Source organism: Eubalaena glacialis, chromosome 9 (genome assembly GCF_028564815.1).
Source record: "Eubalaena glacialis isolate mEubGla1 chromosome 9, mEubGla1.1.hap2.+ XY, whole genome shotgun sequence".
Lineage (NCBI taxonomy): Eukaryota > Metazoa > Chordata > Mammalia > Artiodactyla > Balaenidae > Eubalaena > Eubalaena glacialis.
Genome location: NC_083724.1, coordinates 81417917 through 81445856, shown reverse-complemented (window position 1 = coordinate 81445856; position 27940 = coordinate 81417917). Strand labels below are relative to the sequence as shown.

Sequence of the window (27940 nt, the reverse complement as noted above, 5' to 3'; positions counted from 1 at the left end):
GTTTAATCCAGTTCCTGAGCCTGGATTAAATAAATGAAACAGCTGAAGCCTAGAGGTAAGTGGCTTGGCCTTGGTCACCTAGCAAGTCCCTGCCAGCCAGACTCACAGTCCCAGACTCTCAGCTCTTTCTGTCTAGTGCCGCCTCCCAGACAAGCCAGGGCCTGGGCACTGCATTCAGGTCAGGGTGGGAGGAGGGTGTGGCATGGGAATGGGGGTGGTGCTGGAATGCAGTGCTTGACTCAAGGAGGGGCAACCCAAGAGGCCCTGGGCCCAGGAAAAGTCAAGTCAAAGGGGATGAACAACCAGAGGAAGTAATCATCGAAAGGGACTCAGGAGAGAGGGAGAATCCATGGACAAGTGGCAGGTCAGACACCAGGAAGTCGGGCTGCGCTTTCTGTAGGGGCTTGTGGCCTTGGGTAGGTGGGTAGAAAGGACCATTGATGGCATCAAGGCAACTGGGACATTTTGTACCGTAGTTGGGAAGTGCCTCAAAGGGACATTTTTACCTAGAGATCGTTCTCAAAACGTCACTTTAAATTAGATTACTCCACTTCCTAAAACTGTCCAAGGGCTTCCTGTTGCCTATGGGATAAAGTTCTAACTCTTTATATATATATACAAGCTTCTTTGTAATTGGGCCCCCATGTGCATTTCTAGTATTTTTCAACACCATTACCCAACCTTTTAATCCTCTAGCCCAGTGGTTTTCTAACAGTATTGTGACTTGAATGAAGCTGCATCGGAATTGTCTAGAAGGCTTGAAAAAACAGATTTCTGGATCCCGATCCTCAGAGTTTCTAATTCAGTACATCTGAGGTGGGATCTGAAATTTTGTATTTTTTCCATGTTCCCAGGTGACGCTGCTGGTCTGGGCAGCATACTTTGGAAACTACTGATCCAGCCACACCCTCGATTGTTCTGTGCACCAGCAGCATCAACATCACCTGGAAGCGAGTGAGAAGTGCAGGTGCTCTGGCCCACACCAGACCTGCTGAATCAGAATCTGCATGAAAAAGAGCCTCAGGTGATTCCTGTGACATTAACATTTGAGAAGTACCGTTCTAGTCTAATAGTCCTCTACCCTGGCTGCACCTTAGAATCACCTGGAGAGCTTTAAATTTTTAATTTTAAAATTTCATGGAGGTCCGTGCTCCACCCCTAAAATTCTGATTTAATCAAGCTGATGGTAGGGTCAAGGAATCTGTAGTTTTATTTATTTATTTATGGCTGTGTTGGGTCTTAGTTTCTGTGCGAGGGCTTTCTCTAGTTGCGGCAAGCGGGGGCCACTCTTCATCGCGGTGCGCGGGCCTCTCACTATCGCGGCTTCTCTTGTTGCGGAGCACAGGCTCCAGACGCGCAGGCTCAGCAATTGTGGCTCACAGACCTAGTCGCTCCGCGGCATGTGGGATCTTCCCAGACCAGGGCTCGAACCCGTGTCCCCCGCATTGGCAGGCAGATTCTCAACCACTGCGCCACCAGGGAAGCCCAAATCTGTAGTTTTAAAAGCTCTCTAGGTGATCTTCATATGCAGAATGGTGGAGAATGATTGCTTGCCCTGGCCACACAGAACCACCACCACTTGCCAGACATAATGCAGCCGCCTTCCTTTTGTTACTGTGCACCTGCTGTCCCCTCAGCCTGCAACAAAACTTCTCCTCATTCTTCAAAACCCATGCTACCAAACCTCCTCTGGGAAGAGGTCCCTGAAGTTTTCCCCAGCAGAGTTAACTGCTTCCCTCTTTGGAGTCTACTCTTTGTGCGTCCTGTTGTAGGTAGGTCATATCAAATTGTAATCATGTATTTTCATGTCTCTTTCTCTCACTAGGGAAAACTAAGCTGTGAATATCTTTGGGGCAGGGACTCTGGTTTATTTACTCTTTTAAACTGTAGAGCCTAGCTTCTGTACAGTTGGTTCTCTGTATCTGGTTCTCTATATCTCTGTTGGTGATTAAATGCACAAAAGAGTTGAGTCAGACTTTGAAAACCAAGTAAGCATCCTCAGATGTTCTCAGTCCCCCAGTCGTCCCTGCCTGAAAGTTACCCCCAACCCTGCCAACTCTTTACTGTCCACCCAAAGAAAACAAAAGGAAGCAAACAAACAGAACAACAAACACCACAGAACAGAGGTGTGCATAACATACAAGTCTCAGAGGAATATGTGGGAACAGATTGTAAGATCCAGAAGGGCAGAAGTTTTTGTTGGCTTTGTTCCTTGCTATATGGAAAGGACTAGATTGAATGAATGGATGTTGAACAAGTGGTGATTATAAGGCAGCTTTCTTTTCTCCTTCTCCTTTCCCATTTATCATTCACACCAGTGACCCTAGGCTCTGTTTTGAATGCTGTGCCTTATCCCAAGACAGGATCACCGGAGCTCCCTTTAAGGATGTTCTGGCTTTGGAAATTTGCTTACCCCAACCAGTATTTGCCAGCAAAGTGTGAATCAACCTCCAATAATATCCTAAGTGCTTCTTAGTGACATGGTAATCTTTCAGACTGAATATAATATAGTCATAAGACCCTAACTTCTTCGTTATTCACCCTCACCCCAACACACACATACACACACACACACAAACACACACACACGAGGGAAGAGCCTGAGTTACACTGAGCTATTATACATTGAGCATCACTTGGCAAACCAGGACTCCACACTATGTTCTGCCCTTAAGAACTCAGAAGTACCTCCTGCCCAGTGGACTGAATCAGCACTGAATTTGACCATCTCTTGATGACTGCTTGTCTTGCTGAATCACTGACAGAGAATGACAGAATTCTAGAGCTGGAAGGGATCTTAGAGATCATTTGGTTTAACCTCAAGTGTTTGATGGATGAGGAGGCTGAGATCCAGAGACATGTCACTTACCCAAAGTAACACAGCTCTTTAGCTGCTGAATAAGAGCATCAGCTGGTGCCCTAAGTTCTGGTCATCTGCATTTTCTATTTACCTTATTACCAGCTCTAGAATCTGCCTTAATGCTGGGTCTTAAATTACTTCATGTAGGAATGGCAAGTCATTCTCTGTTCCTTATGACAAAAGAAAAGGACTTTAAAAGAGAGTTATGATCCTTAAAAATCAATCCTTTTAGGTTAAAAGTGAGGTTAGAATGTGTTGAAATGCATTGGCCTGAGCTTGAAAGAACAGATGGTGATTTTTTTTTTTTGTTATTCAACTGAAAGCATTAGCCTCCATTAAAGTTTTTCTCAAAGCCAAATTCTTTTTTCCAGATTTAGAACTTCACAAAGAGACAAAACCAAAACAATGTCTCAACCAAGCTTATTTATTCACTATCCCACAGATACACTTCTTATTTGTAGAATATCCTCTCCTCTCTGTTCCACATTTTTGGTCCTGACATGTTTTTCCAAATCTAGTTAAATTCCTCTCCTCTCTAAATATCCTCTTGACCACACACCTTGCCTGAAATAGTTTCTTCTTTTTCCTAACTTCTTTAATATTTGTTAGAGAATTTAATAATTATGTATTCATTTTATTGTGTTTTAGGAAAATGTATTACTAGCATATCAGACTCATGATTTCACAGTTATTTTTTTTAAAGGCAATTTAATTGAAAGCTGTATCATTTCATTATTGCTGTAAAACAAACTAATCCAACACAATGGCTTAAAAGAAGGATACTTTACTGAGCTCATGATTCTCTGGGTCGGTAGTTTGGGCTGGATTCAATTGGAGTGAAGTCAGCTGGGTTCCTTCATGTGTCTGTGGTCAGTCAGCTGCAGGTTTGCTAAATGGTTGGGCCTCTGGGGGTTGCTGGCTGTCAGCTGGAGTCCCTTCCTTCTCCTCCATGTGGCACATCATTCCCCATTAGTGTTGTCAGGCTTTTCCTATGGCAGAGCCAGGGGTCCAACTGATGCAGCAGAATCATGAAAATCCTCTTGAGGCCACGGGGAACTGGCACACCATCACTTCTGCTGCATTCTATTGGTTGGCGCAACTCCCAAGGCCATTCCCTCCCTGTAAGTGGGAGAAGCTACAAAGTCACATTGCGAGGGGCATGGATGCCAAGAGGGGAGAAGAGCTATGGACATGTTGCAGTTGATCTACTTCAAAAGTTGATTTAAAGAAAAGTACAGGTCATAGGGGACTATGGTAAAGACTGTGAAGTTGTTACCCAAATGGCTGAATACAGATCATTACAATCCTCCCGACACTTAATCACTTACTGCCTTGTAACTATTTTGGTGTGACCACCCAGTAGCACTAACCTGGAGTGCAGTTGGAGTACGGCATTTCCTATGTCTTGGTATTTTCTAGTTGGATTTCCAGAATTCTAGCCCCATCTAAGGCCTCCCTTCAGATCTTGGGATTGGAGTGTGTCTGGGGTGGGGGAGGGAGTGTGTTGGGGTAGAGGAAGATCCCTAAGGCATCTCACAAAATATTGTTTTTCTCCCAACCTTCAGGCAGCAGACATAGTGGAGGTGGAAGCTGGATCACTTCCAGTGTCTCTGGACACCAGTGCTGCTATCTTGCTGTTACACTGCTATTTTGGGGCAGGTGTTTGACATAGTGATCAAGTTATTCTGACTTAGCCATTGTGATATAGCCAGGAAGATTTTGCTTGGGCATAATTAAAACAACTAAAATTTGAATTTAACAAAAAATTGGTAAGAATGGACATTTTCACCCTACTCCTGAGCCCTGCCCCAGAGCTGAGATGAGGGGATGGGGTGAACCAAAAGCCATGTTAAGTGGTTGACAATGAGCCAGGAGACTAACCTGGCTTCGGGCTGAAATGCTAAAATTAAGTTAGAAGGCATTGAAAATGTGGTCCCTATTAATTCAGATTTCCATAAGCAACTCCTTACATAACTAGAAAAATGCAAATTGATCCACTCTTGCTGAGGGAGAGTGCATAATCAAGTTGAACCTGAAAAAGAAGGAAGGAAGAAAGAAAAGAAGGAAAGAAGGAATGAAGGAAAGAAGGAAGGAAGGAAGGGAGGGAGGAAGGGAGGGGAAAAGGAAAGAAGGAAGAAAGAAAAAAGAAGAGGAAAGAAAAAGCTCCTTACAGAGAAGACACTGACCTGCCAAGTACTTTCACAGTGAGTGACTGCAAATTACCTGGCACATTGAGAGACCACAGCAATCCTAGGAACATCCAGCCCATAGTTCCCTCGTGACAGTCACCGTAGTCGACCAAAATGCTAAGACTGTTTAATACATGATTTATTTATTTCCGAGGGTTGCCATAACAAAGTACCACAAACTGGGTGGTTTAGAACAACAGGAATTTATTGTCTCACAGTTCTGGACACTACAGGTCTGAAATTAAGGTGTCAGCAGGGCCCCACTCCCTCTAAAACCTGTAGGGTAAGGATTCTCTTTCACCTCTTCCAGCTTCTGGTAGCCCCGGATGTACCTCGGTGTCCAGCTGCAGAACTCCAATCCTCTGTCATTCTCCATGTCTGTTCACAATCTTCCCTCAGTGCAAATCTTTCTCTGTGTCCAAATTTGCCTTTTTAATAAGGACACCAGTCATATTGGATTAGGGCCCAGTCTAATGACCTATTTTAACTCAATTGCTTCTGAAAAGACCCTCTTTCCAAATAAGGTCATATTCTGAGACCTTGGAGGTTAGGACTTCAGCATATCTTTTGGGGGAACACAATTCAACCCATGACACATGGCATGGTGCTATTTATTTGGAATAGGTCATTTATTTTATTACCTAAAAATTGTAAACTTGCCTTGAAAATATATAAATTTAAAATATGACTCTCAAGAAGTTGTCTGGTTTTGAAAAGTCACAAAGGAAATCTACAGGGAAAAAAAGAATTACCAAAAAATTAGGAAATATTTTACTATTAGAAAAGTGAAAAAACAAGTTTTTAAATATATTTTGAACTGTATCTTTATTTACATGTTATCATTTATTGCTCTTATTAGTGAAAATCAAGTGGCAAATGGCTGTCTAATCATAAGAAATGGAAAAACAGTGAGATGAGGGCAATTCCAAAGACATTAAGTTGTTTTTTATGGTTAGTATATCTAATAAGTGCCTTGTCTTTGTAACCTCATATATCTGGAGCTCCACCTAGACTTATCACCCTGTGGTGTTACTGAGTGAAAAAATACATTCCAGGGTTAGGACAATATAATCGGAAGCACTTCATCTTTTTTCAATATCTTTTGACAAAATGCTAAGGTGGGAGAATATCCTTAATAAATAGTAAAATTCCAAGAGAGAACATTCTTCTATCTCCTTGTCTCCTTTATGTAGACACAGGCGTACACACACCACACACACACCCTGTCAGTGGCTTCTGAAGTGAATGATTCCTCTTTATTTTCTCCATCAGACTCTTTTTAATACCAACCATGCAATTGGTCTTCCTCTCTCTCCTTCTCTTTCTTCTTGAGCCCTTTATTATAGAGAATAACCAACTCTCTCTGGTTCCTTTACATTTTTTTTCCTCCACTGTGCCTGTTTCTAAGGTGCTGCAGAGCAAAGGAGAGCCTAGCCGCCAATCCAGCAAGTCAAATCCACCCTCCTTAGAAGAGGAAGTGGGAGAGGCTGTGAATACTCAGACATTAATATTTTGTCAGCTGCTACACCTCAATATTTTTTGATGGTGTTACATATTAATATAAATTGAGTGGTATATTAATATAAAGCAAGTGGTTTTATTAATAGAAACCACTTTCTTCCTGCAGCCATTAAATAAACTTTGAACTAATATTTTAGAATATCTCTTTGAGCACCCAATTATTAGCCCCCTGAGTGCACCCACATATGAAGATCCTGGGAAGAAGTGCATTTGTGATCACAGGCAGTAGGGTGTTGGTGAAGGAGAACAAAGTTGAAAAGCTTGGGATTCAATGTGAAAAGATGATGACTGAGAGAAAATGTTTTAAAAAAATCAATAAAATCACTAAAGGCATGGAGAGTACATGGAGGTTAGCATAATTCTCTAATTCCAGGATATTAGAGCTAAGCTGAAGCTTAGAACCAAAAGGGAGGTATAATTCCAAACTGCAATTTTATTTTATTTTTAAAAGTTATTTATTTATTTATTTATTTGGCTGCGTTGGGTCTTTGTTGCTGCACACGGGCTTTCTCTAGTTGCGGCGAGCGGGGGCTACTCTTCGTTGTGGTGTGCAGGGTTCTCATTGCGGTGGCTTCTCTTGTTGCAGAGCACGGGCTCTAGGGTATGCGGGCTTCAGTAGTTGTGGCCCGTGGGCTCAGTAGTTGTGGCGCATGGGCTTAGTTGCTCCGTGGCATGTGGGATCTTCCCGGACCAGGGATGGAAACTGTGTCCCCTATATTGGCAGGTGGATTCTTAACCACTGCACCACCAGGGAAGTCTCCTAAACCACAATTTTAAAGTTAGTTTGTGTCTTTTAAAGTTTTAGCCCCATGAAAAAAGGGTTTGAAATGAAGTCATGAGTTTCCATGATTCCATGTTAGTAGTACTTGATATGCCCTCCCAAAGCTTTCCAATAAAATGCCTAAGAAAAGGCACAAAAAAGACACCACCAGAAAATAAAGAAAAGACCATATGCTGTGGTCTAGTGGGAATTTCTGCTAGAGAGAATTTCCGTGAACAGAAACACTGATGCATGTGCCCCCAGGGATAAAGTTACAAAATGGCTTTGATTGCCCCTTATTCTCTTTCCCCATAAATCTGAGATGTCTTTATTAGGGAAACAGGTGGCTACTCCTCTCTGCAAGGGGGCTGTTTTCTGTGATAGGCAGAGTTGTGTAAACTGTCCCACACCTGCCCCATCATTTCTCCTTTTATATCCTTTGGAAACTAAAACTCCAAGTGTGCACCACAGCCAGGAGAGAGGATATGATTGGATTCACATTGCAGGTATTCATTGTCTCCATCCGAAGGTCCTAACTGGGTAGGGTGGAGTGTAGGTACACACGCATTTGTATTCATATTGTCTGGAAGTTCCCCTACTTTATTTCTGTGGACCTAATCTGACAAAGAAATGTGTGGAAAATACAATAAAAATGTCATGATTATTGCTATCAAACTGATTCTCCAAGTATTTATAATTACCCTACAGTGTGAGTTCCTGGGCTACAATTTTCAGACCCTCTTTAAGTAATGTTGATGTTAGGACATGGCACATTTTGGGGGGAGGAACCCTAACATAATGCCAAAGTGTCAGAATTACTAACGCATATTTTATAATTCTAGGAGTTACGAGGTCACATTTGGTGCCTTTAATCCCTTGGGAGCAATTTGAAAAAGAAAAATAGAATCTAACCAAGGGCAATGTAGAAACATTGAAGAAGTAAATGGAGGGTTTGCAATTGCAATGGGAAAGGATTCTTTTAAAATCCAAACCCAAATTTTAGGCCACTACATTAACATATATAGTGTTTAAAGTTAATTATTTTTGTATAGTAAAGGGAAAGAAGGAAAGGAAATTTTGCCCTAAAACTTATTGTCTAATTTTTTTTAAGTAACATTTATTTTTTCTTTCAATTTGAAAATTAACATCTGCTTACTGTAGAGGACTTTTAATATGATAACACTGTATTACTATAAAATATTTAAAAATACAGTATAATACTATAATACAACTAATATTATATAGTACTTACAATACTCAGACATTATTCTGAACGCTTTATATACATTAGCCATTTTGATTTTCACAACTCCTCAGATGGGTATTATTAGTCCCATTTATAGATGAGGGAATGAGTCATAGAGAAGTTAGTTAACATGTACATATTTATGGTCTTTTGTCATTTATAATTTCCTTTTATTATCTTCTGTTTTTGAAGATCACTAATAGCTCGCCTTTCATTTTTTCAAAAACAGTGTTAACCTATATTTTGTCTAATTATCAAAGTAAGAAATGAAATGGTATTTTCAGATTTTCTTCTATATATGAATGAAGAATTAACACTTACTTCCTTTTCTCACCTCCGTTTCTAGTCTTTGTTAATGTAATCTGGAATTTAACGCGATTGTTTTTATATTATATATTCTTTTTTCTTCCAGGATTACAATTTAACAAACATATTCCATTTTGTAGTGAAGTTTACAATTATTTAGATTTATCTCAAAATGTTTTCAATGCTGTTGCCAATTCTTTTACATCTTTTATTTTTCCCTTTAATCTTGACTCACTTCTTAATCTTAAAGGTTACTGTTTGCTTGCTTGTTTTTAGGAGGATAGGTAAGTAAAATCTTTTAGTCCCTCACGGACATGAATTGTCTTTTGATTGCCTTCACATCTATTTGAGTGAATTTTTAAAATCTGGGTTGGAGCATTTCTCTCCTAAAAACTCTGAAGATGTTATTCCATTGTGTTCTGGCCCTTAGTGTTGCAAAAGAGACAGGGGACGCCAGCCTGGTTTTGGTTCCATTATGTACAACATGTTTGTTTTACTAAATACCTGTAAGGTTTTTTCTATATCCATATAATTCTAAACTTTTTTCAGAATATGTCTATGCATGTATCTTTTTTTAAAAAAGGAGGCAAGAAGCATACTGGTTAAGGACTCAAGCTTGGAAATCCAATAGCATAGATTGAATCTCAGCTCTGCTTTTGAGTTGAGACCTTTGTCAATTGACCCTCTCTAGCCTCAGTTTCCTCAACATAAAGTGGGATAATGATAGCACTTTACTGCTTAGGTTTGTTGTTAGGATTCAATGAAATCATGGATGTGAAATGCATAGCACAATACCTGACCCGTAGTAAGTGATATTATTATTGTTATTAGGCTTGTCTGGAACATGGTTTACCCTTTCAATCTTTGTACTAACACAAAAGTCAAAGCAGACTCACATGAATCATAGATCTTATTCCTCATCAAATTTTCCTAATAATTCCAAGGATAGAGGCAATCACCAGGTTGAAATAAAGCATTATTTCGCGGAGAAGCCTGAAATCATCAGAAGCTTGCAGAAGTTGGCCAAAATGTCTCCTTTTTTACACTTTGGGTTTTGGTTTTGGTTTTGAATTAACCAATGCATTTTGAACAATGTGTGTGGAAATCTTACTCACAAAAGGGGCCATTAACCTCTTCCATTCCCCACTTCTTCATGTTTACACAGTTCATGGGAGTTATAGTTGCTGACAATGTAGAAAAAGTAGAATAAACAGGTGATAGAGGACAATATTCTGGAGATATATATATATATAATTCCTACAATAGATGGGTGTATTCTCAGTATTCTAGTTGATAAAGACCTTGGCTTTCCTAACAGGGAAATAAAAGTGGTAAGAATCTAAACAAAACCTCTTACTTTCTGCAAAAGTGTAGGACGTGTGTTCTGAGGCAGGAAATAAAACATGTGGCATCTTCTGCCTTGCTGTCTTTTTTTTTTTTTTTTTAACATCTTTATTGGAGTATAATTGCTTTACAAGGTTTTGTTAGTTTCTGCTGTATACACTTGTTCTGGGGAAAGCCAGCTGCTGAGTTGTGAGTATACTCATGCAGCCTTGTGAAAAAAACCCACATTGAGAGGAACTTAGGCCTCCCACCAACAACCAGCACCAATCTGATAGCCAAGTGAGTGAACTACTTTTGAAGAAAATTCTCTAGCTCTAGTCCAGTTGAGTCTAGGCTTCTTCAGATGACTGTAGCCCCAGGCTGACATATTGACCACTTATGAGAGACCCCAAGTCAGAATCTCACAGCCAATCCACTCTCAAATTCTTTTTCTTTTTTTTTAAATGGATAGACATATATATTTTATTGCTTGTCACATCTCTTCATGACCTCGTGTTTATACTACAAAGCCTTTCTCTTCCTTATGATTAATTTTTGTATGTTATTCTTCTTCTTTTTTCACTCTCAAATTCTTGACCCACAGAATCTTTGAGAAACAATAAATGTTTATTTTATTTATTTTTATTAATTTTTTATTGGGATAAAATTAATATTATATACAATTTACATTTTCACCATTTTAAAGTGTATAATTCAGTGGTTTTTAATAGTATATTCATGAAGTGCACCCATCACCACTACCTAATTCCAGAATACTTTCATCACCCCAAAAATAAATCCTGTACCTCCTAATTCTTCCCCCCTGTCATCCCCTGAAAATCACTAATTTACTGTCTGTCTTTATGGATTTGTCTATTCTGGACATTTCATATAAATGGAATCATACAATATGTGGGGTGATTTATTATTCAGGAATAGATAACAATTACTGTTCTTTTAGTGCATAGAACAATTGACATAGAACAGATACTTTTCAACCTAATTTCATTGGCTTTGTAGTTAGAGACAGTCTCTTCAAGATTCTGAATAAATTGACATTCAGTCTTGTTATATTTTTTTTCCAGTTTTTTGTTTGTCATTTCATAATAATTTTTGTGGAATTTTGGGAAAGGCCATGAGTGAGGCTGTGTATTAGTTATCCATTGCTGCATGTCAAATTACCACAACAGTGGCAGCTTAAAACCATATACATTTATTATCTCACTGCTTCTGTGAGTCAGAGCTTGGCTTAGTTGTGTTTTCTGCTCAGGCTACAATCAAGGCATCGTCTGGGCTGCATTCTCATCTGGGGGCTTGCTTAGGGAAGAATCTGCCCAAGCTCACTCAGATTTGGGGCAGAATTAATTTCCTAGTAGTTGTAGGACTGAGGGCTCCAGTTTCTTGTTGGCTATTCCAAGTGGTCACCCTCAGTTTCCCCATGGGTTTCCCCACCATGGCCACTTACTTCACGAAGCCAGCAGATAGAATCTCTAGAAAAAGTGTGCTAGCAAGATGGGGTCTCATAAAATGTAATCTAGTCATGGAACTGACATCCCATCATGTTTGCTATATTCCATTGGTTAGAAGCAGGTCACAGGTCCTGCCCACACTCAATGGGAGAGAATTATCCAAGGTGTGAACACCAAGAGGCAGGGGTCATGGGGCAGGGGGTGTGGGCAGGCATCTCCAGAGTCTGCCATAGACAGCAAACCAAATACCATTTTAAACAAGATGTGGGGAAAAATCTTGCACATAACCAAACTCTTTTCCATTTTACTTTAATTAGTTTCTAAAAGACTAGAATTCATTTGATGTTACTTTTACAGTCTATATTTACTCTCACGTTTTATCATTTTTGATACAGGATTACCTAGTTTTCTTTCCACTGAAAAAGAGATTTTATTTTCTGAACATTGCTCCAGCTCAAAAATGGAAAAACTAATTGCATCTAGAGCTAGCTTTAATGGCGCTGAGGTCTCCATATATTTACTCTCTTGAAAACCTTATGAGGCAATGTACCATAATGCTTATGAACATGGGTTCTGGAATTAGGAAAACCTGGGTTCAAAATCAGGCTCTGTCATTTACTAGCTGTGTCACCTAAGACAAGTGACTCAATTTCTTCATCTTAACATAGGAATAATAATAACATCTACCCCATGGGCTTATGAGTATTCAAGGACAGAATGCATGTAAAGTGTTTAACACACCACCTTATATATTGTAAGCACTCTATTGATGCAAACTTATAATAACAATAATGACAATAATAATAATTATTGACCTAAAGAAGAGAGTTTTAAGAAGGAGGAAACAATAGACAGTATGGCCTAAAAGTCAAGTATGATAAGCACTGAAGGATGTCCAATAGATTCAGCAGCTGGAAGGTCATTGGTTTTCATGGTAGGAGCTGTACCAGTGGCTGGGGGTACGGCCATAGCTGTACTGCAGTGGAGGTGCAGAGGGAATGGGAAGTTAGGAAGAAAAAGCAGAAGAGAAGGCCATTGGCTCTGGCAGTAGAAACTTTGAAGGAGGGACAACAGGGCAATATCTATGATATGCCCTTTACTGCTACATGCTATGGGTAACAGGGTTCACCTCGCAAGAACAGTATATCCAGCAGGTCCCCAAATTTGTGCAGGAGATTCAGTCTTTTCCTCTTTGGGTTAGTGCATTTCTAACTCTTTCTTATAAGAAAAATTTTTTAAATCCAAACTTCTATTTCTGGCTTCTCTATAGTTTGCTAAATTACAATTTGAATATTTAAAGGTTTCCAGCATACATAACAACCTGACACAATAAATGCAAAAAAAGAAGCTGATCTGTAAGAGGCAGGGGAGATTCGTAAAAAGTTACAAATTCCCAGCTGGCATGGGAATGAATGGTGGAGACTTTGAGCATTTGAGGGGAATCAAATGCAAGCCAAAGATGGTAGATTTAGAGGTTTTACTATTGCACACTAAATTGCAAACCCATTTGGCATGTGACCAGCTATCAAAATGGGTAAAATGCAGGAGCTGATGTTTATATTTTTTCTGAGCTAGTTAGAGGATTTATCTGTGTGGTAATAAGCTTTCTAAGCTGGAACAGTAGGGAAGATGCTTGAGTTTGTAATTTACTATTATTCCACCTAGCATTATATTTCGTGCCAGCAGTCACACTTTATCCGAGAGCTTTCTGAATAATTTCAGTTCATCAACAAGAAGGAAGAATAATTCCTCAATGGTAAGGGCCGTGAGCTGAATGCTGTGCCTTTACCTTAAAGGGGTAGTGGAAATATTGCATGATGTAGTATCTGGACATTTATAGAGCCAAGGAGCTCCTGAGTTCTCCCCCTTGGGAGTGCTTATGGAAGCTTTAATAAACTGTTACTGTGAGGCAGTAGAAAGGGCCTGGGCTGGAGTCACAAAGTCCATTACTTACTGTGTGAACTGGGTCACTTCATGCCCTCTCTCAGCCCATTTCCTCTGCTGTGAAATGGGACAATTAAATCAATCTCATGAACTGTGGTACAGTCGAATGAGATTCTGGGTATCTGGCATGTTGAAGGTTCAATAAATTCCTCTTGAATTTGGATTCCTAGCACATCTCTACTTTCTATTCAATAAATTGAATTCTTTCTGTGAATATACCCTGAGCAATAACATCTAAGTTCCATCCCCCCAAATGTGGAGTAGTGAGTTATTTGTTCACAGTTACTGCTGCAGTCGTGCAATGTGGTGAAGTGACATAATTTTGCTGCCCAGGAAGGTAGGAACCCTGGCTGTACCTCTAACCTACTGAGTGACGTTGAAAATGATATTGACTCTCTGAGGCTACTTGCTAATTTGTAAATTATGCCACAGGGCGGTTTGTGGTGTGGAACAAATACATTCTAAGTTTTCTTCTGTTTTGAATATTCCCAAGGTAGATAAGAAAGTTCTTTCCATACTGGGTTATTGAGTCATACCTTTGCTCATAGTAATTCATTAAGAAGCATTATTACCAGTAACTCTAAATGATTCCCACAGAAGAATTTAGCAGGTAATGAAATCATTGACAATAAATGAATTTGCTGACTAAAATGTGGTACAGTCCTATGAAGAAGATAATTTGTTTTATTATTATTTAGATGTATTAAAAGAAGGTCATTATCATTCAGTTCCTGAATTGTATTGCATGAATATTTGTTGATTTAGCAAATAAATAGATGCTTGCGTTCTGTACAGGCCACCTAGGCAATAGTGTCAAACAGGAACATGGGCTATTTGGACGTTAGAGGATGGGAGGGTCTGTGTTCTGATCACTTGCCATACTGCTGTCCTAAAATACACCTTTGCCTGCAAAGATCCTGCAGGCTAATTTCAGCAGCTGGGAAACTGCCCGGGTTGTCATGGGCTTTAAGGTACACTGCTGCACGCAGTCACCAGCGGGCATCTGTCTGTAGATCTAGGGGAGCTTGCAGTGATGTGACCTCAGCCCCATTATGGAGCCTAATGGAAAGTGATAAGTCATAGATACAGATCCAAATATTTTTGTCAGAATAAATGTGGGACTTGTTTAAAAGTTGTATACACACACAGAAAAGAGTTACCTAGATCACACAAGGATCAATGCTGATCTTATTCAGGACCAACTACTGACACAGACTAGCAGGGAAATTACATAGAAGGAGTCCTTATGCTTCGAGGTGCTTGGGACATCTGCCCTATCATGGGGTCCTCCTATATAGCCACCAAGCTCTGTAGTCAGCCAGACCCAGATTCAATTCCTACTGCTGCTTATTAGCTGTGCAGCTTTGGGCAGGTTTTCTTTTTTGTAACGTGAGGCTAAACATAGTACCTACCTCACACATGGTGAATGTGAGAATTAAATGAGATAATATATATTATATGCTTTGTAAAGGGCTTTTCACTTAGTAAACCCTGAAGTGTTATAATTATTCATGATTATTTTGTTATTTTATTATAATAAAAATGGTGGCTCAGAGAAAGTTGCCCAAGGTCAGACAGCTAACAACTAACTGGTAGGGCCAGGCTGAGCGCCCAGGTCTATCTGCCTATGATTATACCACGCTGCTGCAAAAGGGAGGTGAACGTGGTTACACCAACAGCAAAGGAAGAATAGGCTGACTAATTCTACTGTGGGACAGTCGATTCTGGGCAGAATCTTGTCCATCGGGAACAGAAGGAAGTGTCAATCTACAACAATCCTTCCCACAGGCTACAGACTCTAAACCTGGGCCTCAGGGGCACTCCTGAAACCAGTCAAACCTAAGCGGACCTACTTGTGAACTGGGGTTAAAATTTAACAAAATAAACACTGAGCAGTGCAATAAGTATAGCTCCTTTCTTTTGTATAACTTCTCTTTTGTCTTCCTCTGTGCCGCTGTCATACCCCCCGTCAACACGGTGTACTCTGGCAATCTCCTTCCAAATCCCAAAATTCAGAGTGGGGCACAAATGCCTCTGGTTTTCCTTCTCCCAAACTTTCTGGAGTTTTCTTTTGCACAGCCTTTAAGGTGCCAATTTGAAGCAAAGGTGGGCAGGGGAAGCCAGGGCCCTAGCATCTGACCTCTCGCCTATCTTTTCTTCTTCTTTTGGTTTAAGAAATTTATTTTCTATTCCTGTCTTATAGGAACTTTCCTTGGGTTACCTCTGAGTCCACTTTACCCACAGCTTAGAGAAAAACTATGCATTTTCAGACATATAAGCATTGTTTCTTATTTAAAAAGGAGATTTTAGAATTTATAAATTTTTTTCCTCTCTGCAACATTTGGCTTTCAAGTCTTTATCGCTATTAAATTTTTAAAAACACTTTTGTTGGTGTGGTACTGACCTCCTCCTTCCCTAGGACAATATGACCCTTGACCTATCTTTAAGGCAGATGGATGCATGGGAAAGAAAGAAAATAACACCTGGATTACTCAGAAGTTACTGAGGAAATGATTGAAGATACTTAAAATACATTATCCCCATGACACTGGTGAAGATCCATGGTTATGCCATTAGGATGGATCTTTCGTTCATTCACTTGTGAATATTTACAGAGAGCCAACAGAGGCCAGGCACTGAGGATGGCAATAAACAACTTTCCCACTTTTCACAGCCCAGACAATAGCACTGAGATCATCCACAGATATAACTGTCTGATTTTCATAGAGCCTTGGAGAAGCCTTGCAGAAAATGAGTTTGTGTTTTTCTGGACTGGCTGTAATGAGCTTAAAGATACTTGCTTTTTGAGGTACCATTGCATCAAGCCCTCTGTTCAGGGGTGCTATATCACAACCCTGTCTACATTTTGTATTGGTTATTTATTTTTGCCATGATGGTGATGGCTTGCAGGGTCGGTAGAATGCACACTTCCTTCTAAGGTGCCTTCTTATAAGCAATTGCTCTCCGTTTGCTATTGAAAGAGCATCTTGGGATACAATTATACAATCTCAAATGAATAGTTAATGGGATGAACTAGAAATACAGGAGGTTTTTCTGATGATGATTAATGTCCTGCCAGTTTAGGAGTTGTTTTAACCACAAAAGCACTTGAACTTATCACAGAATTAAAAATCAAGAAACCTGGATTTGAACTCCGACCCTGCGTCTAGTTCTTGACATGGGGTAAGTTACTTTACCTCTCAGAGGTTTCGTTTCTTTATCTGGAAAATAAACACTTGGACTAAATGGACTCTAAGGGCGCTTCCAGCTCTACCAGACTGTGCTTCTTCAGCATAGGTGTTTTTCTTCTTCAGGAACTTTGTGTGGAGCCAGGATGTGTTCTTGCTGCAATCTTCTCTGGTTGTATAATTTTTGGGGATTGGATAGATTGTTATCATTTGTCAATTTTCTAGTTTCATTTTCTGGACACTGGCAAGATTTACTCCCACCAGTCTTTTATGGGAAAACATTGAACATTGAAATCTTACCATGTACCAGGCACTATGCTAAGCACTTTATAGGCATTCTTATAACAATCCTATGAAGTAGACATCTTTTATTCTGTAGTTTATAGAAGAAGAAACTGAGGCTTAGACAATAATTTGTCAAGATCACAAGCTAAGGACTTCCCTGGCGGTCCAGTGGTTAAGAATCTGCCTTCCAAGGCAGGGGACGCGGGTTTGATCCCTGGTCGGGGAACTAGGATCCCACATACCGCAGGACAACTAAGCCTGCGTGCTCTAGAGCCCACGTGCTGCAACTACTGAGCCCGTGCGCTGCAACTACTGAGCCCGTGCGCTCCGGAGCCTGTGCGCTACAACTAGAGAGGAATCCCGCGTGCTACCATGAAGAGCCCACGTGCTGCAGCTAAGACCCAACGTAGCCAAATAAATATTTTTAAAAAGCATAATAATTTTTTTAAACGTCTTTATTGAAGTATAATTGCTTTACAATGGTGTGTTAGTTTCTGCTTTATAACAAAGTGAATCAGTTATACATATACATATGTTCCCATATCTCTTCCCTCTTGCATCTCCCTCCCTCCCACCCTCCCTATCCCACCCCTCTAGGTGGTCACAAAGCACCGAGCTGATCTCCCTGTGCTATGCGGCTGCTTCCCACTAGCTATCTATTTTACATTTGGTAGTGTATATATGTCCATGCCACTCTCTCACCCTGTCACATCTCACCCCTCCCCCTCCCCATATCCTCAAGTCCATTCTCTAGTAGGTCTGTGTCTTTATTCCCGTCTTGCCACTAGGTTCTTCATGACCTTTTTTTTTTTTTTTTCTTAGATTCCATATATATGTGTTAGCATACTGTATTTGTTTTTCTCTTTCTGACTTACTTCATTCTGTATGACAGACTCTAAATCCATCCACCTCACTACAAATACCTCCATTTCATGTCTTTTTATGGCTGAGTAATATTCCATTGTATATATGTGCCACATCTTCTTTATCCATTCATCCGATGATGGACACTTAGGTTGCTTCCATGTCCTGGGTATTGTAAATAGAGCTGCAATGAACATTTTGGTACATGACTCTTTTTGAATTATGGTTTTCTCAGGGTATATGCCCCGTAGTGGGATTGCTGGGTCGTATGGTAGTTCTATTTTTAGTTTTTTAAGGAACCTCCATACTGTTCTCCACAGTGGCTGTATCAATTTACATTCCCACCAACAGTGCAAGAGGGTTCCCTTTTCTCCACACCCTCTCCAGCATTTATTGTTTGTAGATTTTTTGATGATGGCCATTCTGACCGGTGTGAGATGATATCTCATTGTAGTTTTGATTTGCATTTCTCTAATGATTAATGATGTTGACCATTCTTTCATGTGTCTGTTGGCAATCTGTATATCTTCTTTGGAGAAATGTCTATTTAGGTCTTCTGCCCATTTTTGGATTGGGTTGTTTTTTTTTTGTTATTGAGCTGCATGAGCTGCTTGTAAATCTTGGAGATTAATCCTTTGTCAGTTGCTTCATTTGCAAATATTTTCTCCCATTCTGAGGGTTGTCTTTTGGTCTTGTTTATGGTTTCCTTTGCTGTGCAAAAGCTTTTAAGTTTCATTAGGTCCCATTTTATTTGTGTTTTTATTTCCATTTCTCTAGGAGCTGGGTCAAAAAGAATCTTGCTTTGATTTCTGTCATAGAGTGTTCTGCCTATGTTTTCCTCTAAGAGTTTGATAGTGTCGGGCCTTACACTTAGGTCTTTAATCCATTTTGAGTTTATTTTTGTGTATGGTGTCAGGGAGTGTTCTAATTTCATACTTTTACATGTACCTGTCCAATTTTCCCAGCACCACTTATTGAAGAGACTGTCTTTTCTCCACTGTATATGCTTGCCTCCTTTATCAAAGATAAGGTGACCATATGTGCGTGGGCTTATCTCTGGGCTTTCTATCCTGTTCCATTGATCTATATTTCTGTTTTTGTGCCAGTACCAAACTGTCTTGATTACTGTAGCTTTGTAATATAGTCTGAAGTCAGGGAGCCTGATTCCTCCAGCTCCATTTTTCGTTCTCAAGATTGCTTTGGCTATTCGGGGTCTTTTGTGTTTCCATACAAATTGTGAAATTTTTTGTTCTAGTTCTGTGAAAAATGCCAGTGGTAGTTTGATAGGGATTGCATTGAATCTGTAGATTGCTTTGGGTAGTAGAGTCATTTTCACAATGTTGATTCTTCCAATCCAAGAACATGGTATATCTCTCCATCTATTTGTATCATCTTTAATTTCTTTCATCAGTGTCCTATAATTTTCTGCATACAGGTCTTTTGTCTCCTTAGGTAGGTTTATTCCTAGATATTTTATTCTTAAAAAGAATAATAATTAAAAAAAAAAAAGACTCCACGCTCTCAATCCAGGGGGCACATGTTCAATCCCTGGTGGGGGAACTATTGATAAGATCCTGCATGGTGTACGGCGCAGCCATAAAGAAAAAAAGAAATCACAAACTAATTACAAACAGGGCCAAAATTCTAATGGTGAGTCTGTCTGGCTCAAAGCCAGGCTCTTGACTTCTAAGTTATCTATTTTGTGCACCAGTTCCTTGGGTGACGCCTGATCAGTCAAGGATCCAGGATCCTGAGCAATGAAGCTTATCCAAGTGCTCTGACCAGTGTGATAGCAATGCTAAGCACTGCATGGAAATGAGCAATACTGTTTTCAGAATAAGCTTATCATGTAAAGGTGTGACTTCGAGGAAGGTGGGTCCTATGAGCACATACCATTTTCTGACGAGACCTCTAAATCAGAGGTCCCCAAACGCCAGGCCACAGACTGGTACCAGGCCGCGGCCTGTTAGGAACCAGGCTGCACAGCAGGAGGTGAGTGGCGGGCGAGCCAACGCTGGCATTACCGCCTGAACAACCCCCCCCCATCCATGGAAAAATTGTCTTCCACGAAACCAGTCCCTGGTGCCAACAAGGTTGGGAACCGCTGATCTAAATGTGTGTTGCTGAGCAGAGATGACCAATCAACCGTGTGCTTCTTTTTTCTTTCTTTCTACTGTGATTTCTTATTCCTCATGAAGGTACATTTATTTGAAAACCTCTCCTCTATGTTTGGCTAGTAAGAAAGTTACAAAATGGAAATGCCTCTCTTGGCCCCTTTGGCCCTCCTGGAGCCATACATTTCTTGTTGCCAGAAGCAAACAAGTCTTTCAAAGCAAGCAAGACTCTGAGGCTGTTTTTTTGTTTTGTTTCTTGTTGTTGTTTTTGTTTTGTTTTGTTTTTGCTTTTGTTTTTTAGTTTTTTGCTCCTTTAGGCTTTTAGTCACACAACTAGAGCTTAGAATTGAATTTCACCCACAGCACACTGTAGAACAGTCTGCAAGAACTCCACCGGGAGCCCCCTGGCAAAGGACGTGTCTGGGGCTTGGTTCTTCTTAGTTCACGCTGATGTTGCTACACAAGCCAGTTCCTGCTATGGGCTGAGAAGGGAGGGCATCCATCACTTTTCAGCAGCTCTTGTTTCTAAGTGGCTGTTTTGGGAGGGAGCCCTTTGGAGTTGGAAGAAATACTATTTTTTATTGCCATTTGTTTGGCTGTGGCAATAAAGAAAATTTCCACTGACATGAAGAAGCCATTCTAAATATTTTAATAGATGGGAATGGCTGCACTAGAATGATCAAAACAGCAAAGTAGCGATAGCAAGTATAATCACCAACATTTATGGAGAATTTTGCAGGAGCTTTGCACATTATCTAAGTAAATTCTTTCACCAAGCTTGGGTGATAGATATTATTATCTCCATCATGCAGATGATGTGTAGAGAGTTTAAGAGACTTCTCCAAAGTTGCAATTCCTGTCACTAGCAGAGCTGAACTAGAACCGGGGTCTCTCAGAATCCAAAGCCAATGATTTAGGCTACTGTGCAGACTTCCTGCTTCCAAGTTTGAACTTTTTACATTGATTACATGTTGAAATATTTTGGATGCAATGGGTTAAAGTATATTATTAAAATTGATTCTACCTGTTTCTGTTAATTTTTTAGGATGGCTACTAGAGACTTTAAAATGACATAAGCCACTCCCATTATGTTTCTATTGGACAGTGCTAGACAAGGGATTAAATAACAGTGGAGATGCAACTGGAGAAGTTGATTGGATCCCAAGCTTGGAAGGCCTTGAAGAACATTTACGAATCACCCTGAGTGTGCCAAATTTTGCCCACAACTTATAGAAATATACAATGTCTCCACTCAAGGTTCACGGCTTTTATATTGCCTGGTAAGTATAACTTTTAACATGTCAACATCCACAATTATTTGAGCCAGTCACCTTTTCCAGTTCTTTGCTTGTTGTGTTTTATGAAGTAGTTAAATAGTTGGAAAAAGCTACCAAGAATGAAGGTAAGGAAAGAAGAGGGCACAGTAGTGCAAGGGGATTAGGAGACAGTTGTGTCATTTCCATCTAAAAGTGACGAAAACAAAGGCACCAAGCCATTAAAATCCAGGGTGTGCTCTCTGGCAGGCCTTTGGCAAGAGGCATAACTACTTACTTAAGTGGGTCACAGCCTGACTGTTAATTTCCATTCATGGAATTTGTTTCATTTTCCGGTGTCTCAGGTAGCTCCAAGGTGATGCTTTATAAACAGTTGTGAGGGCATCGTGGAGGTAGTCAGAGTTTCCATCATTAACTTCTTTTTGTCAGTGTTTCTCCACCTTCCGATGAGGCTTCAGCAGAATCCGAGCTATTCTCCTGGAATCCAACCAGCAAGCTGTTATCAGAATTCTCCAGCCACTCCTGGATACCATTGCCAACAAGCTGGAAAGAATTGTGCAGGAGAAATGCCAGCCTTGCTGAATCAAGCAACTTCTTCAACCCAAAGTTGACTGGTAATTATCGTGGTGGCATTCATAGGACTGCAGGAGGTTCCATGAGCCCAGACCCGGCTCCACCATATTTGCTCAGTCCAGGGTATTGAAATGTTTCAACTCCAGGCAGAGAAGAGCTGGCAGAGGCAGGCTATGCAGGCAGCAGGTGTGGTACTAGCTCTCTGAATTCTGGGGTTCTTCTGGTGTGATTGGATTGTGGATAAAAGAATAAGAGCTGACCATTGATAAAGGCTGTGCTACCCAGAAGCTCATGCTTTTGATTCAGATCCAGTCCGGATGAGGATGAGTGGTCCAGTTTGGATAGTCCCCAAAGTAACTCTAATATGGAAGTTTAGTTGAAGCAGGGCTTTGTAGTCAAATGAATTGAAGTTTAGCCATGATTCTTCGAGTTAACAGCTGCATGATCTTTGCCAAATCACTTCACCCCTCTGAGCTTCAATTTCCTCATCTGTAAAATGGGCATATACAAACTCCCTTCTGGGGTTGTTGTCAGGCTTAACTGAGATGTGCATGTAAAAACACCTGGCCTCCAGCACAAGGAATGCAATGAATCATTCTGACTTTTCCCCTTTAGTGTGTTTTATTATTAAAGCCTTAATATAAATAAATACCTTCCTTGTGAAACCAAATTCCAACCTTTGGTGATGATCATGCTTACTCTAGATTTTGTTTTTGACTACTTGATTTTGGAGATTGTTCACTTTTAATGATGGTGGTGGTGATAATGATGATGATGATGAGTACTTATCTTTTATTCAGTACCTACCCTGTGTTAAGTGCTTTTCCTATATTATCTCATAAAATCATCATAATAACCCCGTGAGGCAGGTATTATTATCCTCATTTGCAAATGAGGAATGAGGTTAAGAAAGATTAAGTGGCTTGCTCAAGGTTATAAAATTAGGTAGCAGAAGACCTGGGACTTAAACCCAGGTGTGAGTCCAACACTATCATTCTTAACCACTATGTTATATTGTATCCATGCTACTAGTTCACCTCATTTTTCCTCAAACCAAGAGATTTTCTGTGTCCACAAAAGTTATAAAGGGTGCGTGAAAAAGGAACTCTCCCCAGTTTTAAATATCTTTTATAGTTTAAACTTACTTGATATCTTATTGAAACAAAAATTTTTATGGAAAGACAATCAAGAAGTCATTTTGATGAAAGAAAATTGAATTTCTTATTCTCCATAGACATTTAGAGAATAAATGTAATTCTGTGGAGAAAAGAAAATAAATTATGTTTAAACCAGAATTTGAAAGAACTAATTATAGAGATATACACAATTTAGAAATAATTGTAGTACTTAAGGTTTATGAAAATACTTGAGAATTTGTAGACATGAAAGCTTGTTTGTGTTCTTTTAAGATTCCAAATGTTACTTTTGTATAAGAGCTCAAAAGTTATGTAATACTCACCTGCTCTCATATCACAAGATATGAGAATATTAGATAAATATGAGAAATTTGAGAATATGAAAAAAATTCAGAAATTAAAGTAGACAAAGCTATTTCTGAGGCCAAAGAAATAGTACTTCAAATAATATAAAGGGACAAACCATTGAGCATTTTTCATGGTGTGGGTGGGGAGGCACTCCTGTCTGGTGAGTTGACACCATTCAAGGCTGTCATTTACTGCTGCCAAGAGAGTTTTATTTGAATTCTTTTTCTTGGGTTTTGCTCAAAAGAACAAATGCCATTCTAATGCCAATATTCTCAAATGCCATTTATTGCTTGGATTTACTTTTCTAAAATTTACCCTCTCTTTCTTAAATAAAGGTATGTCTCTCTCTAGGATACTAAAAGCCCTAATTTTTTTTTTTTTTTTTTTATTGAAGTATAGTTGATTTGCAGTGTTGTGTTAGTGTCTGGTGTATAGCAAGTGATTCAGTTTTATATATATATATATATATATTCTTTTTCATATTCTTTTCCATTATGGTTGAAAAAATTAATAAATTATAGGATATTAATAATAAATTACAGGATATTAAATATAGTTCCCTGTGCTATACAGTAGGACCTTGTTGTTTATCTATTTTATATATAGTAGTCTGTATCTGCTAATCCCAAACTCCTTGTTTATCCCTCCCCTACTCCCTTTCCCATTTGGTAACCATAAGTTTGTTTTCTATATCTGTGAGTTGGTTTCTGTTTCATAAATAAGTTCATTTGTGTCATATTTTAGATTCCACACATAAGTGATATCACATGGTATTTGTCTTTCTCTGACTTACTTTGCTTAGTATGATAATCTCTAGGTCCATACATGTTGCTGCAAATGACATTATTTCATTCTTTTTTGTGCTAAAAGCCCTAATTTAACTGATGATGAGATTATTCCAAATAAGTAAAGCATGTTTGAGCAACTGGCTTATCAATGCAATTCACATTAACTGCCTTGGAGGAAAATTAGTAAATCTCATGTTGGTATAATAAATAGCACCTTTTCTGTTAAGCTTGATAAAGGTAATTTTTTTTAAAAAAAGAAGAACCATTTTCACTTTATTAATCTCATTATTCTACTGAAATAGCCCAATGACCTGAACGTTGCTCACTTCATGGCTTTACTTGTACCTCTAAGAACTGATGACCATGCTTCCTTGTTGAAACACTTTCTTCGTTTGGCTTGAGACACCACTTTCTCTTGGTTCTCCTTCTATTCCACTGGCTGGTCAATTCCCCTTTATCTTCTGACTGCGAAGTGTTAAAATTTTCAGGGTGTAGCCCTAAAACCTTTTCATTTCTTACTCTTTATTTATTCCCTCTGTAATACCATCCCCAGTCTCTTAGCTTTGAAAGCATCTATACACCAATGATTCCCAAATTTACATTTCTAGCCCTCTTTCCTAAATTGAGGTCTCGTGGTCAACCATCTACTCAAATCTTGACTTAAATATCTAGTAGGAATCTCAAACTTAACCTGTCCAAAGTCAAACTCCTGATTCTCCACCGACATCCTGCATCTCAGGAAATGCTAGCTCTGTCTTTCTAGCTGCCAAAACCTTATTTTCTGTCTTCCTCTGACATTCCACCTCCGTCAGTAAATCCTATTGGCTTTACCTTGAAAATACTATTTATCAAAAATCTGAGCACTTTTCACCACTTCCATTGCTATTTTCCTGGTCTAGGCTTCCACTGTATTTCACTCCCTCACCTGAATTATTTCAAAAACTCCCCAACTGGACTCCCCCCCCACTACAGTCTGTTCTCCACATAGAAGCAACAATGATCTATTTAAATTGCAGGTAAAATCAAGTTATTCTTTTTCTCAAAACTTTTAATGGCTCCTCATCTCATTCAGAGTAAAATCCAAAGGCAATATGACCTGCAAGGCCCTACATGACCTTGCCCTCAGCTACCTCATACTTTTATCTCTTACCTCATACTTTTATCTGTTGTTGCCTGCCTCCTTGTACATATTCTGTTCCAGACACACCCCAGATTTCCTAGAACAAATACCTGTCTCACTTTTCAAGGTTATTTGCTCATATGTTATCATTTTGGAAATATCTTTCTTGAGTACTCTTTCCCTCCTCCCTGGTCTTCCTGTATCTTTTATTCCGCCTTATTTTTCTCTATAGCACTTTTTACCACTTGACACAATATATATTTCCTTGTTTATTTGTTTATTTTCCCCATTAGAATATTAGCCTATATTCCAGATTCCAGGACTGGCATACTAGATGATTCCAACCAAGCCTCCCAGTTGAAGGCAATTTAAAAAGCTGAAACACACACACACACACACACACACACACACACACTCACACACGCATTCTTACAAGCATCGGAGACCTACTAAGATATTAAGAGATTAGAACAAGGAAACAATTAGCATTAAAGAGGTGAGTCAAAGCCTTTTTGGACAGGATGATTTACTGATGATGAGAAGAAAATTGAAAAGCAGAGCTTCACTGAGACCTTGGGAAATGACCCACTCTGTAAGCCAAAGGCCACAGGCTGAAATCTGGCTCTGAGGCTCTTTGGCAACTCACTGGAAGCAGTTGAGACACAGAGCTAAGCTTTTGAGGACTCAGATGCGTGAAGATTTGGAGACTGGCATTCATCTCCTTCAAAAACAGAGAGGCCGTAGTATAATATCCCTTCTTCTGACTTGAGACACTCAAAGGCTACATCCTGGAGGCATGGGATCTGGATTTTAGCCCAACCTGCACAAAAACTCAAATCTTGGTCCTAGACTGCTAATCTACTCAGGTGTTTTGCAGGGAGAAAATACACTGTGGAGGAAAATAACATCATTCTAGGTCTTAAATTAATACCAAATGTAATTTTAATTTGTCCAGCAAAGTATCAAAGGTTATAAAACAAATGAAGATTCAAGACAAATGGCAACTAATGTAGTTCCAAACCACCTGTCCACTCAGCATATGAAAAGGTGCTCAACATCATTAGTCATCAGAGAGATGCAAATTAAAACCACAACAACATACCACTACCCATTAAATAAAAAATAAAGAAGCCGCTGATAACACTGAGTGCTGGTGAGGATACAGAGCAGTTGGAACTTGCATGCATCACTGGTACTAGTGTGAAGCAGTACAGACACTTTGGAAAACAGCTTGGCAGTTATTAAAAAGTTCAATGTACACTTAACATATGACCCAGAAATCCCACTTCTAGATACTTACCCAAGAAAAAGTAAGATATATATCCACACAAAAACCTGTTCACAAATGTTTACAGTGGCTTTATTCATACTTGTCAAAAAATGGAAATGTTTGTCAATTGGTAAATGGATAAACAAACTGCTATAAACATACAGTGGAATAGTACTCTAATATTTGCCGAGTATATTATTTAATAAGTATTATTAAATTATTAAATAAGTATAATATTTAACAGGTATTAATATTATATATTATTTTAAAAGGAGAATTCCTTTTTAAAAAGCCACATTGACCCTTTCAGCACTGGTCTGACAATTCAGTCACCTCTGTGGACAGCTGACAGAACATATGGAAGTTTTTGAGAGCTGGAGAATGATGAACCTTTAATTCAGGGAGGGCAAAAGGCTTATCACTTCACATTTCTCCCTTGCATTTGGCTCTCTTACTTCCTCATCTGATTCAGTGCTCCTTTGGTCCTTCCTGCTGTCGCCCGTGTTTGGGCTCATGGTCCCCTCTGATATGGCCAGACAGCCAAGGATGTTTTCACATGAAGGGCATTTGCTGTGGGCTCAGCTGCCTCACTAATTTGGCTGATGTTTTACATCCCCTGGAGCAGGAGGGAGAAGTAGACTTGTAACTTGAGGACAGGACCTTGTCTTGCGCTTCTGTAGTGACCCATCATGGCCAAGCACAGAGCATTAGACATGGTAGGTGCCCAATACACGTTTGCTTTGTGTACAGATTTGGTTTTTTAAAAGATACTAAATGTAGTTCCTAGCGTCCTCAAGTGTAGTGAATGCAAGTTAAAATTACTCTGGCAGGAGTCATACTTAATTCATTGGAAGAGAAATAATAACCTTGATGTCCTCAATTTAAGAATATCAGCTATGTAATATATTTTCGTTCATTCGTGTATTCAGCAAATATTTATTGAACATCTACTATGTCCTAGATTCTATGCCAAAGTATTTAGGTTAAAGGGATACATATCCAAGAACAAAAATCAATTGTTAATTACAAGTTTCAAAGATATATATTGGTCTTTGCATATTTTGCTTCCTGGTGAATTTATTTTTCCTTTTCCTTTTTTTTTTCTTTTTTCCTGTAAGGAAAGAAGTAGATGTTGTTATGCACAGATACCCTGGAACAGTGATTGGTGGCTGTCTCTTCTGTCCCAGTATGCTTAGAGGAGTCGGTTCATTTCTGTGAGTAACGGTAGCTTTCCATCGTGGGGTATCTAAATAGGGGAAGATTGTTGGGGGTGGAAGTGAAGTATCAGAACTCAGGAGAGTTAGGGGAGCCTGTGTCGTTCCAAATTACTTATCCAGCGCCCTCAACCTTTCCCGCTGCATC

At 39.5% G+C, this 27940-nt stretch overlaps 1 long non-coding RNA gene across 1 annotated transcript; it reads left to right on the top strand.

Moving 5' to 3' along the window:
- LOC133097246 (uncharacterized) lies at positions 1-27869 on the top strand. The gene is made up of 5 exons (XR_009702001.1): positions 1-55; positions 855-1024; positions 21115-21349; positions 21795-21957; positions 27702-27869. It is a non-coding gene; the product is annotated as an uncharacterized LOC133097246 (long non-coding RNA).
- The last annotated feature ends 71 nt before the right edge of the window (positions 27870-27940 follow it).